The 17,184-nt window shown below is 43.7% G+C and overlaps 1 protein-coding gene across 2 annotated transcripts in view; it reads left to right on the top strand.

The window, feature by feature from the left end:
• The window catches only part of KIF16B (kinesin family member 16B), a 367,948-nt gene that overhangs the window by 334,504 nt on the left and 16,260 nt on the right, over positions 1-17,184 (top strand). The window contains exon 28 of one of the 2 annotated variants that reach the window (XR_005062399.2): positions 1,988-3,669. The exons of the other annotated variant lie outside the window; for it this stretch is intronic. The gene's annotated coding sequence lies outside the window, so the exon portion shown is untranslated. Of the gene's footprint in view, positions 1-1,987; positions 3,670-17,184 lie in introns of those variants that run through there. 2 annotated transcript variants of the gene reach the window in all.

Genomic DNA, 17,184 nt, shown 5'->3' with positions numbered 1-17,184 from the left:
GCAGCATCGTTACCCTTCTCATATTAGCCTTCAGATTTTCCTCTAGGTATCCCGATGACCCTTCCTCTAAGTCCATCCTACAAAAAGCTGAGACCTGCCCCCACACTACCTCCCCAAGCCTCCAGTTGAGGGCATGTGACCAAGGCCTGGCCAATCAGAGCAGCACATTGCTCCACAGTGCTTGTCAGGGGGATGACACATGATCCCAGTTAGCCAATAAGAACCCTTCACAGGACTCAGGCTTCAACCATCACGACAGAGAAGCCCTCTTTGTCCTTCAGTGCTGAACTGCTGCAGGAAAGGAAATTTAGAGGATAGCAGTATGAAACAGTGGAGATCCTTGGTGACATAATTTGACCACCTGAATCCAGCTGTTTCTGAACCCAGATCAACTCTGAAGTTGCATGTGGGGAGCTCATGAATTCTCTTATTTGTTCAAGCTCATTTGAATTGGGTTTCTCTTATGAGACCAAAAGAGTTCTGCCTGGTACAGAGAGTTTATCTTTTAACTGACCTCAATTAATAATAAACCAATAATGGACATTTTGAGTTAGAAATTTTTTTCTAAAATGTATCATTTCCTTCTTCTTACTCAGAGCTCTAGAACAAGACTTACTCCTAAATGTCTCCAGAACATTCCTTATCATACTGGCTGGCATTTTACACTGATATCCAGAGGGCTACCCAGGCTTTTGCATCTATATTAAGTAGACTTGGTGCACAGGGCTTATGAGATCTCATGTCAATTATCCTGAAGTAAAAATATGTCCCATTACTGCCAGGCTGCTGTTTTCTGCCATTCCTCTCTGCTGTGTAATCACTATGATTACTTCTAGCAACTCCTCTCCTCCTCCATCATTGCTGTTTTGTCTTAGAAATCTGATCTCGGAGTTTATTTGAATTGTGTGTAAAGTAATTGAACATAGGTTCTGAGCAAATGCCTGACAGATTCCTGGAACTTAAGTGCATATATTTTTGATGTGTGGGTGGACGTTGGCTATTAAATAGGGCCATTCAATTGCTCTTCATGTTTTTTATACTTGTTATCATATATATGTTTTCATTCAGGAAACATATGGGCTGGGAGATCTCCATATAGGCAAGATGTGATATCCACCCACACAACCAGAAAACTTGGTCAGTATAGGATGGCCTCCATCTGGAATACATTCTATCCTGAAAGTAATGTTCTCAGATGAGCTCATTCCACATGAAGCAGAAGTCGAGAAGATTAGAGTGGAGCCTGGAGAGAATAGATCCATATATACACTCATTAGTTTCTACAAACCCAACCTGGTGTTTACGCCAAGTGACCCCTCCCTTCTATTGGTGTATCTTGCTCTGTCTTCGGTACTCATCTTCTTGGGTAATCTGTATATGAGTATATCCAGGGATGAAAGTGGAATCCCTAGCATTAGTTTGATTTCTCAGCTTGACTAATTGTTTTTGTTTCATGCACTTGACTTAGAGCAACAAGAACAGGAAGCTCTGACTTCTATTGCCAGCACCATGGACAGAATCTAAGAACCTGTCAGTAGAAGGAGGCTTATATATATTTTTCTTTTTTTCTTTTTCCCAAACACCTCTTTTAACTTATTAACTGAAATGATTGGCAACTTGGGAAATGTGTTTGCATGACTAAATGTAAGAGTTTCTGTATCCCAACTCATTAATCCCAACTCAAGTAGGAACCTTTGAGGGCCTGGGGGTAACTCACTAGTCTGCAGCACACTGGCCTGCAACTCACCAAATTGATTTCCATGTTCCCCTTGATCTGTAAAGAGAGAGCAGATATAGAAGGGAGGGAAATGATCTCCAAAAGGGAGGAAATCTGACAGCCCCAGACAGTCAGACACCTTCAATGAGTATGAAAGTATCATGCATTACTTTTTCATAAAGGGACTGCTTTCACCAATCACTTCAGCTCCTCTTTATCACTTTTGAGTGTGTTTATTTTGATGGCTTTTTATTTGTTTTTTTTTTCCAGTGGTACATCAGAAATATGGCCCCATCTGGAGACAGTGCCCAACCTGATGCTTTCCACTGCCCTTCCAATCAGGAGTAACTACAGCTGTCGGGGGAGCACTGAAAAATGTCAATTAGCTATAAAAGTTCCACAAACAAGCATTATGTCTTCCTCTTACAAGTCCCTGGGTGCCGCTCAAAATTGAACAATAATATCCACAGTTAAAAATAGCTGTTGGGGGCCTCCACACTCTCTTTTCCCATTAATAATTGCTTGGTGCTGGTGCTGGAGTCACGGCATGTACACAGTGGAGCCCTGGCAGCTGCAGGGTATTTACATTAAAAATAACTACAGCTTCCATCCCATTTATGGGGAGGAGACATGGCACTGAGTCCCTCTATGCTTGTACTAAATGGCCAAGTTAATCCCTTTGGGGATGGGGGATTTGAGCCATCCCCAGCCTCTTGGTTACTCTCATCAGCTCTCCAAACACTGACTGCTTGCTTCCTGTTCATGTTTGAAAAATCTCATCAGGGGTGCTGTGGCTCCAAGGGGGAATTAGAGAGCGATCTGCCTTCTGGTGTCATTGTTTGCCATCGTGCAGGACTCAACCCACATGGCCTTTATTTACAGAAAGGCTCTCTGTCCCCCTAGCTAAAAAGGTAAAGAAAATCTCTTTTCTATAAGTGAAACCAGGCACACGGGGCCAGTGCATGTGGCCTGGCTTGACATGTGAAGTATAATAAAACCTTATTTACAAAAAGAGGCAGCCAGCCCAAACACTGTTATTTATCAGTTTGATTTTTAAGAAAATATTGCATTAAAATACTTATCTTGATTATTGAGGTTTTTGGTGCCCCCTTAAATCTTGCCCCTGAGACCAGTGCCCCACCCCCTCCCTCAGTCCCAGCTCTGACCTTCAGCAAGAGAGGAAATGGCTGTGGGTCCTTCTACTGGAAGGAAATGACTATCCCATTTAACTGAGCTGGGGAAGATGAGCTCAGCAGTGCTTTGCATGGAAGCGGCATGAGGATGCATACAGACCTTGGTGCCAATTGTTCTGCTACTCTGTGGCCTTCAGCAAGTCACCCAACTTCTCTGAGCCTCAGGCTTCCCATCTACAAAGCCGAAATAATAGTATCAACCTCAGAGTATAGCTGTGAAGGTTAAAGGAGATAAGTATGTCAAGTGGCTGGCACTTGATAAATGAGGCTTCAACAAATGTGTGTAGAATGAATAATCAGTGCACAAAATGTTGGTTGAAGGACAGGAAGACTTGGTATCATCAGACTGCCTTCTGATTAACTGGACCTTTTTTTGTCATTTCATTGACTACATCAAGTTTTCATTATTTCTCCATATATTTATGTTTTGTGCTAGACCCAAGGGTAGGTTTAGTGTATGAGTCCTTTCTGTATCCCTTATTATCTTTTGCACATAGGAAGCCTAAGTACTTGTTACATGAATGGAAATAAAGGTTATTAATGAATAATGGTATGAATAGCTATAAAACTAGGGAGTGTGGTTCTATATTCCCAATGCATAGATGACCGGAGACATTTATACTATCAGTTACAGGACTCTTTGGATAGTTAGACTCAAAGAAGGTAAGTCCAGGAGACTTTGAAAGCTTGAGTCCCCAGTGATTCCTAAGTAGAGGGTCATACAGAGATCACTGCCTGGGTCCTTGTCCCTTCAAATGAGGGCAGCAAGGAGAAGAGAATTTAGTGCTTTTGCTGTATTTCCAGAGTTGGCCCATGGAGATTCAATTAATTCATGACTCAAAAGTCAGAAAGTTCTGGGTCATTAAGGAAAAGACTATGAGGGGCTATTTGTGTAAAAGGTATCAAAGAAGCAAGCTTTAAGATGGATAATGGTGTAATTTACTCCTCAAGCTGGGGGAGTTTTGAAAGTGAAAGGACATACTGTTATAATTATGCTGGAGTAGAAGACACCAGTCCAGGCCATCCCAGGCAAAGCAGGACATACACTCACCCTCCTGTAAAGCAGTCCTGCAAAGTGCCTCCTGCTCAGTGTTGGGAAGTATAAAGTTGTCTGTGCCTTTGCCTGGTGGGCAGCAAGGGCTTTTCTTGCAATATGGCAACTGTACACCTGCGCTCTGCAGCCACAGCTGTCTGGTGAAAGAACATTGTGCCTTCCTTTGCCCACTGTTTCCCACTTCAGCCCGAAGCCTGGCGTTTCCGAATGCTCAGTTGGTCACCTGCAGCTGGAGGCTGGCTCTCCTGTTGCATCTGGGCTCTCTGTTTGAAAGAGCAATGTTTGTAGGAGCCTGAGAAATGTAATTTGAAATGGCAAGGCCAGCAAAGGCAGAATGCCAAAGACGTAAACCATACAGGATGATGAATTGTCTTGTAGGTAAATGATGGTGTTAGCACCAGAAATGATTGTGGATAACCCCTCTAGCCTGATATCTCACCTGCTACCCTCTCCTTCTACCCCAGTTAATTGTTCAGGAGATGAAAATCAAGAGTAAAATAAGGTGCTCAAGTTTATTATTCCTTCCAATTCATGTCTCTGGGTCTCTGGCCTGCACCTCCATGGATTCCAGATTCATATCTGAAATCCCACTGCTTCCTTCACCTCTCTGCCAGCAGAAAGATCAGACTCAATGTTTCCAAGCATGGCTTTTCTTTCCCAATATACCTGAGCCTCCACCATCCTCCTAGCCTGAGCCAACAGCAAGTCCTCCCTGTCAGCTCTCAGACCCCAAATCTGGATTTACTAATGACCCCTCATGTCTTCTCTCTCTGTCACACATCACTTCCAATCTGTTAGAAAAGACTATTCAGAAGACATCCAGGGTCTCACCGTGTCACCACCTGTTCAAGCGCCCATCATTTCTCACCTGGATTTTTAAAATTATTATTATTGGTCCCTAGTGGCTTCTCCTTACAATTTCCCGCAGCGCTTTTCTCACTGAACTGAATAGTCAAACCAATTCTTTTAAAGCTTAAGTCAGACCAGGCCTTTCCTCTGTTCAGAATCCCACAGCAGCTTCCCATCTCACTCAGAGTAAATGCAAATCCTAATTCTGCCCTGCAAAGCCCTACCCCAGCTGCACTCAGCCCATCTCCAGCTCAGTCTAGTCTTCTAAGAGGTGCTCCCTCATTCATCTGGCTACAGTCACTCTACCCCCTTGATATTCCTTAATAAATCAGACATTCCCCTGCCTCAGGGCCAATCCACTGGCTGTTTTCTGTGCTTAGAACATCCTTTCCCCAGGTCTACTTGGCCAAATCCCTCTGTGCCTTCAAGTCTTTGTTCAAATGTCAGCTTTTATTAAAGCTGTCATTCTTTGTTACCTTTTTCTGTTTCCTGTTTCTGCATGGCATCTATTACCTTCTCATATACTTTATATTTCACTAATTAGTTGCTGTTTATTGTTTGTCTTCTCTGAGACAAGGTCTCCAAAGGCAGGCATTTGTGTGTCTTGTTCTCTCCTGTGACTTCAGAGCAAATACCTGGTACAAAGTAGGAAATCAGTAAATGCTTTCTGATGAATGAATCCAGCAGCTCTCCACCCAATGTCAGGTGAATACTAAGTGTGTCCAGATATTTACAGCAAAATCCTCCCTCTAAAAGTGACTCTGAGTGCATAAGGAACTATCTGTAACAGCTATGTTGCCCAGACAGCACATTCTTCTCAACAAGGGATGACCTGATCACATCCCAGGACATTCGAGTCGCCAAGGGATCCAGTCTGCTCACCTGCTGGTGAAACGAAAAACAGTTGCCCTTGAGAGCAACCTGAACAGGCAACCTTGTGGCTCTAGATCACTGTCTGCAGGAATCACAGGATGGGATATACTGAAGCCCTTCTGTCCCTGCAAAGCCTTTTCAGAACAGGGTGGTCCTATATCCAATTTCTCCTGAATTCTCAGAAAGCCCTGGCTTGGAAAAGGCCTGTGGTTTGTGATTTCTTAGGAGAACCTCCTTTAAGTCAAAAAATTGTCTGTGGTAGAATTGAGCCAAAGCAGGCTGAGTCCAGATTTCCTCTGAGATACTTGATGTTTGTTAACTACATTTGTGACACACAAAGAGAGAGAGTGAAAGACAGAAACAGAGACAGAGACAGATAGACACAGAGAGACAGAGAAACAGAAAGAGACAGAGAGATTGGCAGAGCAAGAGCAGGCACTGAGCAAACGCTTCTTTCTGGCTTGAGGGCCTCTTGGATCACGGGCTTGTTCCAAATTCCATCACTGTCTGTCTGGACAGGTTTGATGGTCTGGTGGTAGTGAGAGTGTATCAGTTAACTATTTCTGTATAACAAATCTCTCCTGTGCTTAGAGGCCTAAAACGACAATTGATCACTTCTCAGAGATACGTGAGCTGCCTGGATAGATCCTCCCCCAGTTGTGTCCAGGACCTCTCTTGAGGCTGCTTCCAGCTAGAGGGGCAGGTTGGCTGGAACCAGCCTCAGCTAGGCTGGTGGCACTTCTGCCATGTGGCCTGTCATCCTGGTTTCTTCATAGCAGGAGTCTTCATGGCATGAGAGGCCCAAAGCAACGCTCCCAGAGGGAGAGCCCCAGTGAATAGCACTCACCAAGCACTTACACCCAGTGGACTTGGCTGAAGGCAGTCCCACAGGCAAGCCCTGATCAGTGTGGGTACTGGGAGGCCTGGCTCGCTGGGCCGTGACTGTAACAGTCTCGCACAGAAGGAGAGAAGGGATCACCAACCAGGCCTCTTAGCCCAAGTCTTCAGTCTCTTCTCCTCTGCCGTTTGATGTCTGTGTTTCCTACCTACAGTCCTGTGTGCTGCTGACCATGGGGGCTAGACCATGGACCCAGGCAAGCCTCAGCCAACATGCACTTCCTCAGCCCGTCACCTTCAATGAAGGTTCGGGAAGGCAGGCCCTGCTTCCAGATCTGATTCTGACCTTGTACCTCCAGAACAATCCTATGCAGATATCCCTTCTTTCCCTGGACTCAGAAAGCCCGTTGTAAGTTGGCTCAGATGTATGAGCTTTGCCTTTACTGGGACAGTAGCCCTCCACTTCCAGGCTCAGATGCTTTCCCCAGAAGAGCAGGTGTCCATCTGTCACAGTCATGTCTATGATGACCTCAAGTGACTCTGCCTCCTAGTATTCATGCCCTTGTGTGATGAACATCACTTGAGTGGGAGCCGGACTTACTGACTCACTCCTAACAAACAATATGGCAATGTGATGTGAGGTCCCTTCTGAGGCTCGGTTATAAAAACATGGTGGCTTCCATCTTGGGAGCTCTCTCACATGCTCTCTCTTGTCATCACTCTGGGAGGATCCAGCTGCCAGGTTGTGAGGCCTTCTGCCAACAGCCATGTCTGCAGGCCAGCCCTTGAGATGGCCGCAGCCCCAGCTGATACCCTGGATGTAGCCTTAAAATAGACTCCAAGGCAAAACCACACAGCTGAGAAATTTCTGAATGCCTTACCCACAGGAACTGAGATTGCATGTTTGTTGTTTCCAGCTGCTGTGTTTTGGGGGAATTTGTTACACAGCAGTAGGGAACTAATATACAATCTAAATTACCACTTTAAGTTACAGCCTTGGCAAAAATGTGCAGAGCCCAGAAGTACCCCACCCCCAGACACGGGTACAAGCCCAGCTGAGGCAAGAAAGCGAGGCGTGGCAGAGAGGCTGAGGTTAGTTAGGGGGATTTCTTTGGCCCCTGTGAACCATTGGTGCCTACTTTCCTTCCCTGGGGGTTGTGGTCTTTCAGAATGATCAACTGAGCAGAAAACAGTCCTCTCGGGGTAAAGATGGGAACAAGCAATTTAATACTTTCTTTTGATTGGATTAGTAGCAAAGGCATTGACTAGTCTCTAGCTGACACAAGGAGACTTTAGCTTGCCTAAATTAAATCTCTTTGGCACCATTAGTTCCAACAGCCTGCTTATTTTTGCTCCAGATGCTCTCTACATTTTTGTTGTTGTTGTTCTGGGGTGGAAAGAAAAGCAAAAATGAATTCTCTGTGCTTTGTAGGAGAATGGATCCCCTCTACCTCCCCAGCCTGATTATTGCAGCACATATGGTTTAGAGCTGCTGAGAATTGCAGTAGGTCTGCCCGAATTAGCACCTGAGTCAGGTGAGCACTGAAGCAGAAACTCTCCCTCCTTTTAACACTTTGGCTCAGTGAGGCAGGCCAAGCCCTGTGATCATCATTGATTATCTCATTCGGCATGACTCCTGGGAAATCTTGGGTGAAAGTGAATTGAATTAGATATTTGCTGCCACTCTTGTAAAAGGGGCCCATCCTAGATTAATTTCAGGCATGATGGCAGCCCAGAAAATGAGGTCCTAGAATAGGGTGGTTAAGGGGGCTGTCTGGCACTGTGCGAGGGTGCAGTTCTTGTGAACTGATGTATGTAAAGTGTGGCTTTGGAGCTAAGCACAGTCTTTTATCGTAGAGGATTATTCACAGAGGGGAGGCTCCTTCATCGATGAGGTCGCCTGACTGACACATGGAAAAGGCTGATTCTGAAAGAAGATTAATTAAATAAAGCCCAGGCTGCATTGTTCCAGTGGGTGTCCCAGGCTCCCTAGGGAGGTCGGCTGCACCAGGTCTCTTCGGGTAGGATCTGAAGCATAAAGGGAAATGAAGCCCTTTGTGGACTGTGAGTCATCTGAAGACATCCTTGGCCCTGAGAGGGGGAAGATGAATAGGCAAAACTTCAAAAGGCCAAAGGTTTACTTAATGAGAGAGGAGGACTGGGGGCTGGCAAGTCCTGCTGGAGGCCGGGTGGCCCTGCTGAGAGAGAGCGCAACATGCAAATCTAAGCCCTCAGCCCCCTGCCTCCCTGGGAAGCATCCCACCTGGCAGGAAGTGGGGGCTCTCTGACCCTAGTAGGGGAGCTCCCAAAGGACAGTGGTCGTGAGACTGGGTAGCAAACACCGTGCCAAACAGAGAAAGCCAATGATGCAAAATTGGCATTTAGGCACCAACCTGCCTGGCAAAGGGAGCATATGGGCATCACCAAGCAGAGGAAATAGGACCGCGGGCTCTGAACCCAGAGAAGCATCTTTGGGAAGATTTTATGGGCAAGATTAGTGTAGACAAAGTGAAGGTTCCTATGGCCAGGATTCTCACCTGGTCCTGGCTGGCAATCTCACTGCACACATGTGGGCAATACGTTGTTATTGACTCTGTATAAGGAGCTCTGCCCAGTGCTCTGGGCTGCTGCATGGCTGCATGGCTGCGCAGCTGCATAAGAAAAAGACTGGAGTGGGGGCAGCGCTGAGGACAGGGAGGCCCAGAGGTGGAGACCAGCTTGCTGCATGCAGACTCACTCTGAGTGGATGGAATTCTAGTGATTGACCTGCCATCATGGGAATAAAGTTGGGTAATAAACTCTTTTACCCCAAGAACGTTCCATTGCCATTCCTCAGTCTCACTGAATCCATAATGAACTTTCCCAGGGCTGAGACCAATTGACAAGACAAATAGTGTAATCATCATCATAATAATGATGATGACAGCACTTACATATATTATTTATCAAATGCCTTCTTTGCATCAGGATATTAATAGTATATATTTTAACAATGTGTGTGTGTAATAGCCCAGCAAGAGAAGCATTATATTTGCAGTGAAATGTTGGTGCTCCCCCCAGACTGTCTTAGGTCCCTTTTCATGTTTTGCACTCTGTGCTCCCTCCAGGCTTAGGTGTGCCCTTGCTCCCAATAGTAAGCACCCTGGGCTACTGTTCATGGGGTTTCTTGGGCTATTTGAGTTTATTTGCAGTGCCAGAAATGCTTCAGAATTTACAGCTACCCTCCTTCCCACAGCTCCTAGCCAATGACTAACAGGAGCAAAGATATGAAAGCGCCTTTGGGTAAGGCTTAATTTATAGCCCAGAGTAACCCCTGCAGGATTAGGCCAAAGCTTCCCTCTGCGGGACTGTTACCTGAGATTACACTCCTGTGTGGCTTCCTCCATTTTTCTGTCTAGCTTTCCCCACTCAATTTCTATTTTCCTCTGGGGGTACTTCCTTAATAATTTAAATCCACATCTTGGGATCTGTTCCTAGGCAACCTAAGACATTATCCCTGATTTGTAAGTTGAAACTGAAGTTTACAGTGAGATGAAGTTACTTGCCTGTCCAAGATCACACAGGTAAATGTCTGAGCTGGGATTTATAACCAGTCCTATCTGACTCCAGAGTCCATATTCTTTACATAACTCACAGAACCCCTTTCCAAAAAGGAAGTGTTTGTGTACAGAAAACTTGAAGAAAAGCTCATCCCGGTTGACATACCTTTGTCCCCTTTTCCAAGTATTTTTTGCTCAAAGGACCAAGGGTTGGTCAGATTCAAGACGCCTTTCATAGTAACTCTTGGGAAGAAAGTGATTGACTTGTAAAGATTTCTCAGTAGGTGTATTTTATTTGGTTTTGGCTAAAATTTAAATCCAGTGGTCAATGCATTTAAGCCAAATGAAACCCCGTGGGTGTAGCTTTTTCCATCCCAAAATGACCTTCCATGCCCACAATGGTTCTGGTACATGGGATATATTACAGTGAGCTGCCATTGTTTTGAGTTCGTTTGCTTTGAAAGCTAGACATCAGGCAACTACTGTCATGATACTGTCATTGTTATTTGCTTGCAAAAGAATTAGTTGGGCCTAAGGGGAGATAAACTTTAGGAGTCTGATAGAGCTCAGGCACTGGCCTTAGATGCCTGAGATATTATGTAAAGTTGGAGAGGGGAGAACACCAGTGGTGAAGTGATGGGCAGAGACTAGAGGTGGGGATTGCTTTGGGCTCAGAAAGACCCATATTGAAATTCTGACTTATAAGCTAAATGTGTGGCTTCAGACCTATCCTCTCTAAGCCTCATGCCATCATCTGCAAAACAAGAATCTAATTGTCCCTAGTTTGTGGAATTGCTATAACTTCTGAAAGAAATAATACATGTAAAGGACCTGATGTTAGGTTTGGTACAAAGTATTTAATCATGGTATCTGTGTTTTAATGTGTAACTTATATACAAATAGCTTTTGCTTACTTTTAGCAGGAGTAAATGGCCATCAGGTGATTGTATAAAATATAGCTGGTCTATCAGTGTATGCCCGCATATACTTGAACTCTAGCAAAGTGTCTGCTCACTTAACAGTTCCTGTTTTGTTTCATAATCAGAAGAGGTGAAGGGAAAAGCTGTGTTCTAAAAGCTCCATGTTCTCCTAAGAGCTATGCCTTCCATGACCTGTTCAATGAAGACAGCAAAAAATATGCATCCTATGACTGTGAACTTTTATATTCTGCTGGGGCTCTGAAACCTTCAGACTTAGAGACAAATAGTTACTATATAGGCAGGAGTTGCTTGGCTGGTTTGAGGGCCACTTAAATTAATCTTCAGTGTGTCCAAATGGCCTTGTCTTCCAGATGACAATTGCTTTTGTTTGTAATCAGAAATGGAGAGCCTTACACAAGGTTTAGATTCATGCTATGTCTACTGGAAATGCATAAATTAATCACTGTGACTGCACAAATGCTGCATAACAACATCAAAATGTCAAGTGGTTACAACAGAGATTTATTTTATTATGTGACTTCAGGTCAGATGGATAGCTTTGCTTCAAGCTATGGGTTGGGTTCAGGTCTGCACATGTGTTTTCATTCTGGGGCCCAGGCTGAAGGGACAGTGGTGGCCATAGTCCAAATCATGCTAAGTCAGAGGTTAAACATTTAAAGCCTCTCTCTGTGTCATATCATTGGCCAAAGCAATCACTGGGCTGAACCCAACACCAGGTAGGGGAAATTTACTCTGTCTTGTATAGTAGGAGGTTTTCCAGTCACATGAAAAAGCATGTGGATAAGTGATTTTATAGTGGGAGTTGGAATGAAGGAGTATAGCTATCCTATCACGTAGATGAATAAGCATCACACTGTGCCTGGAAGTGGGACCCAAGAGAGACCATCAAAGCTCACAGTGTTAAAATTGATGCTCTGAGCATCAACCATGCAGTTGGGACAAAGGACTGAGATTATCCCACAGGACACCTAAAGGTCTCTCTCCTCTGCCAGAGAGGAGATTTGAGTTGTGGATGATTGTAAGTAATCAGATAAAAATAAATACACACATGTATGTATCATCAATTAATGAGACATGAGTGTTCCTGTAGGTAGTCACTCCAAAGGCTAAATGTGAGAGGGGGCCTCCCAGATTCTTGTGTGACTAGCATTTTGGGATAAAATTACAATTTCCTGAGCTATGTAGGACTTCTTATGCAGGTTTTTGTTTCTTTTTGTCACTGGATCATCCAAAAGTGGTTCTCCTTTGCCTTTTAGCTAAGCAAAGCATTCCTGTAAATACACATTGCTGAGTTGCATGCATTTTTGAGAAATTAAGCCAGTGGAGGGCATGTCCTCAGGCTCCAGTGCTCTTGCCTAATGAGGGTGTGCAGCCGGGAGGCATGGGGTTGGGGTGTGTCAGGGCTGAGGGCTGGGCTTGGGCTGTGTCCTCCCTCCCTTCCCAGGCACGGCATCGTGGTAGCTGTGCGGAGCAGTCATGACGGTTAGCAATAGCTTTCCAAGGAGAACCACCCCCTGGCTCACTAAAGATGGAGCTATGTAGGCAGGGATCCCTAACAGGCGTCTGGATTTCTTATCGCAGCCCTGCTTGCGTCCATGCTTAAAGGTCCTTGAAAATGTGACTCGTGCTTGCAGCTTTCCCATCACTTCCCGAGTGTCTGGGCAAGTTCTTGATGAAATACTTGCAGGATTTGGAAATGCTGACTCTGCAGGACTGCTAGGAACAGGAATGGAAATAAAATAAACCTTGACAAAATGGGTCCTGGGCTCTGCTGATGAAAAATGCACACAATGTGGCCAGAGCACATGTTTGAAGTGTGGTTCCCCTGTACACCAGGCTTCATTTACCAGAGGTTAAAGATAGGCAGTGCATGGCTGAATATGGCCAGCAGACACATTTATTTAGCTGGGAAGAGTGTAGAATGTTCTTTTCAATACAGCAAGCTCCCCTGTTCCCCATGTTTTCTTGCTGTCATTGTGACCCCACCTTCTCCTCACCGTCACCTCACCTTTGCCTTGCCCACTTGACTGATGTGTGTTACCTGACTGTCCCTGGAGTGACATAAGCCTGCAACCACCCTGCGCATCATTTTCCTCAATTGCCATATGTGAATAAGGCCTGTTTCTCAGGATTGTGGTGAAAATTCCATGCAGCAATGCGGATGACATGCCCAGCATGGTGTTAACAGTTCATGAACTCAATTAGTTTCTCTTTCTTCTTTTTCTTGCTTTCCCTCTTCCCTTGCTCCATTTGTCATTCGTCTCTTTCTTCCTCTTTCTTTCATGATGCTTTGCTTTGTATTTTACCTCTTTGGTGAGCTTTAAACAGGTTTTCATTAGCCAGTAAGAGCTTTGGGTTATTTTGGCTTATCCTGAAGTATAAATTGTATTAAATCTATCTTCTGGTCCCCCACAATTTCTGGACTGAAGGGCACTTATCTCAAAGGCACAAAAGCGATGCAGCACTGAGTTGGTCAAGAGGAGGCCGACTGCTGTCCTCTGGATTAATCCGGAAGGTGGTCGAAAATGGTGGCATCTCACCAAGGGCATCTTACAGGTGGTGAAATTACACTGCCTCACCATGAGAAGGGGAAGGAAATGAAAACGTAATTCCAGTTTCTTAAGACCCACCTAAATAGGTACACATTGCAGGAATAAAATAGCAAGAGGAGAGTCATTAGAAACTTAGAACTCAAAGTGGACATAGGCGACAAACTCTCCTAGTCCCTTTCTTTTACAGTTAAAGGTTATTGTGGTTATTAGGTTAAGGGATTTGTTCAGGACACATGGGTATTTAGTACTAAGAACCTTGCACTAAACGCCCAGTTTTCACTCTTCACCCTACAATCTTGTTAGTACAAGGGTCTGGAAGGCTTGTATTTTGAATAATAAGAATTGAACTGGAGGTTATCAGGGGCAAAGGTTATATGATGAGATTACTGAGTAACAATGCTGACCTTGGTTGTGAAAAGAGACAAGAAGGTGCTATCATAGTACTCACACAACCCAGGGAGAGGGGAGCAGAACCTCTTCCTTGAGTTCATTGACATCTGGGGATAAGCCCTGAATCAGATACTTGCTCGTTATCAACTTGAAAATTCCGTTTCATTTCCTACCCTCATTGCAAAATAAAGATAATTCTTTCTGAACTGCCTACTTCTAAAAAATACTGTGTATTTCCTAATATAGATGATTTAGTACAACAAAAGCACTAATTGTGCACCTACTATGTATAAGGCACCAGAGATTCAAAGAAGAAATGGCAAGAATGTACTACATGTGTTAAATGATGAAATGTTATGTGTGCATAAGAGAACAAATTACTATTATTACCACCCAAGGGCTACTTGTTTCTCCCTGGAAGCAGTGGGTAGAGACACCAGTTAGGGCCTCCCTGATCCACCCAACTCAGCGCTCTAGGATTTATTGCTGTCAGTAGTTACAATAGCACATAGTACATTATCGAGAGGTCATGGTTTAAAACAGTACTTACTTATTTTTTTTCTGCCTTTATATATCTGTGAGTTTCAGCGGTGATGCATATTGTTCTTGATGAAGAATCATGATCCACATTGTGGGAATCATGATTCATATCAAGGGAAACTGTAGGACAGAATATTAAGGAGCAAGGGCTGAATTTCTCGAGTTGCTTCATTTCTCAGTGTGCTTTAAGGTTCTGGATGACTCACTCAGTTTTCCTGAGTCTGAATTTCCCCTGCTGTTCCCAGAGGAGGAGAATCCTGCCCTTCCTGCTCCAGAGGTTCCTTGGGGAGTCAAGATGACAAGATATGGAATCATTTTTTAAAACTTATGAGTGCTAGAAAGAAAGAGGTAAGCAGCAGGCCTGCCACCTATTTTGGTCATTACTTGGGACATCTGGGAAAGAAAGAGAGAAACCAGACAAATTATCTTGCAATGTCACTAATAACCTCTAGATTTCCAGAAAACAAACAGATGGTATTTCTGTTTGGTAGTACCAAATAGTATTTACCAGTAGAAAGATGAGGGAGAATCCTTGTCTATGAGCTACTTTTAGCAGGATAAACCTAATCTGTGTCCATTGCTATTGTAAATAAGCCTGAAATTTATGTATTTATGGGACATGGTTCACTGGAGAATGTCCCATAAACTATGCAGTGTGTTGGCTAATTGCTGTGTTTTGCTATTGTTTGAAAACTGAATCAGAAGTAGATTTGGTACTATGTCTGATCATTGATTCATGTTGAATCTCATTTGTATTATCTTTGTATTATGTAGGTGCCATGATAGGTAAGGTATAAAAAGATATAGGCATAAAACTGTAGGTATAAAAAGGAGGTGTTGCATAACTGAAGTGGCTCCTCTGTTCAAGCAATGCTTACACCTCATCTGGAAAACCCAAACCAAGTCACTCCTAATGCAGGAAAGAATGGGCTTCTTGGGGAGCTGTGTGGACAGGCTTGGATCTTTCTAAAGAAACACTGCTTGGCCGTATCTTGCTATTTTTGGTAAACTTTGAATCAGAAGTTCATCTGGTACTGGGTATCATCAATGGTTTGAACTGAGTTTCATTTGTGTTATCTTTGTGCTTTCTCAGCTGTCCTCACAGATAAGGCATTGTTAGTGCATCATTTTTGAGCATCACTGAAGAAGCATCTGTAAAGCTCAATCCAATCTTTAAGGTAAAGATTTTGTGTTTGTGTGAGATACAAGCAAATGATAAAGAGAAACTCAGACTCAGCAAAATGGTATCTCAGTGCATAGCCTATGAAGCTGGGGAAGAAAGGAAATATCTTGGTGCTTTAATAACTGTTTAAAAAAAAACAAACACTCAGAGACAGCTCCTGGAAGGGCTCATTGGTCACTAGGTCCATGCAGTGGGTGTGGTTATCAATATCCATAGCCATCAAGAGTCCACTTGATCCTTCTTTATTATTAGTCTTTCCCCTCCACACTAGCTTCCCACAATCCCACTTATGATCTCCTCTGGGGTGCATTAGGACAGTAGACTTCTTTTTTTTAAGTTTTTTTATTAAGGTATCATTACTACACAATCTTATGAAGGTTTCATATGCACAATATTGTGGTTACTACATTCACCCACATTATCAAGTCCCCCCCACACACACCCCATTGCAGTCACTGCCCATCAGCATAGTAAGATGCTATAGAGTCACTACTTGTCTTCTCTGTGCTATACTGCCTTCCCCATGCCACCCCCTACATTATGTGTGCTAATCACAATGCCCTTAATCTGCTTCTCCCTCCCTCCCTCCTCACCCACCCTCCCTACCCGCTTTCCCTTGGTAACTCTTCCTGGAGTCTGTGAGTCTGCTGCTGTTTTGTTCCTTCAGTTTTGCTTTGATGTTATACTCCACAAATTACTGAAATCATTTGGTACTTGTCTTTCTCTGCCTGACTTATTTCACTGAACATAATATGCTCCAGCTCCATCCATGCTGTTGCAAATAGTAGAATTTGTTTTCTTCTTATGGCTGAGTAGTGTTACACTGTGTATATGGACCACATCTTCTTTATCCATTAATCTATTGAAGGACACTTAGGTTGCTTCCATGTCTTGGCTATTGTAAACAGTGCTGTAATAAACATAGGGGTGCATATGTTTTTTGGAATCTGTGATCTTGTTTTCTTCAGGTAACTTCCTAGGAGTGGAATTCCCAGGTCAAATGGTATTTCTATTTTTAGAGGAATCTCTGTATTCTGTTTTGAGGAATCTCTGTATTGCTTTCCACAATGATTGAACTAATTTACATTCCCACCAGCAGTGTAGGAGGGTTTCCCTTTCTCTGCATCTTTGCCAGCATTTGTTGTTCCTTGTGTTTTAGATGTTGGCCATTCTAACTGGTATGAGATGACATCTTATTGTGGTTTTAATTTGCATTTCCCTGATAATTAGTGATGTGCAGCATCTTTTCAAGTACCTGTTAGCCATCAGAATTTCTTTGGAAAAGTGTCTGCTCAGATCCTCTGCCAATTTTGTACTTGGGTTATTTGCTTTCTGGGTATAGAGGCATGTGAGTTCTTTATATATTTTGGATGTTAACCCCTTATCAGATATGTCATTTTTGAATATATTCTCCCATACTGTAGGATGCCTTTTTGTTCTGCTGATGGTGTCCTTTTCTCTACAGAAGCTTTTTAGTTTGATGTAGTCCCATTTGTTTATTTTTGCTTTTTTCCCT

The sequence above is a fragment of the Manis javanica genome, chromosome 5 (assembly GCF_040802235.1).
Source record: "Manis javanica isolate MJ-LG chromosome 5, MJ_LKY, whole genome shotgun sequence".
In the NCBI taxonomy this organism is placed as follows: Eukaryota; Metazoa; Chordata; class Mammalia; order Pholidota; family Manidae; genus Manis; species Manis javanica.
Note: the sequence above shows the minus strand (reverse complement) of the source record. Positions and strands in the feature narration are given on the sequence as shown.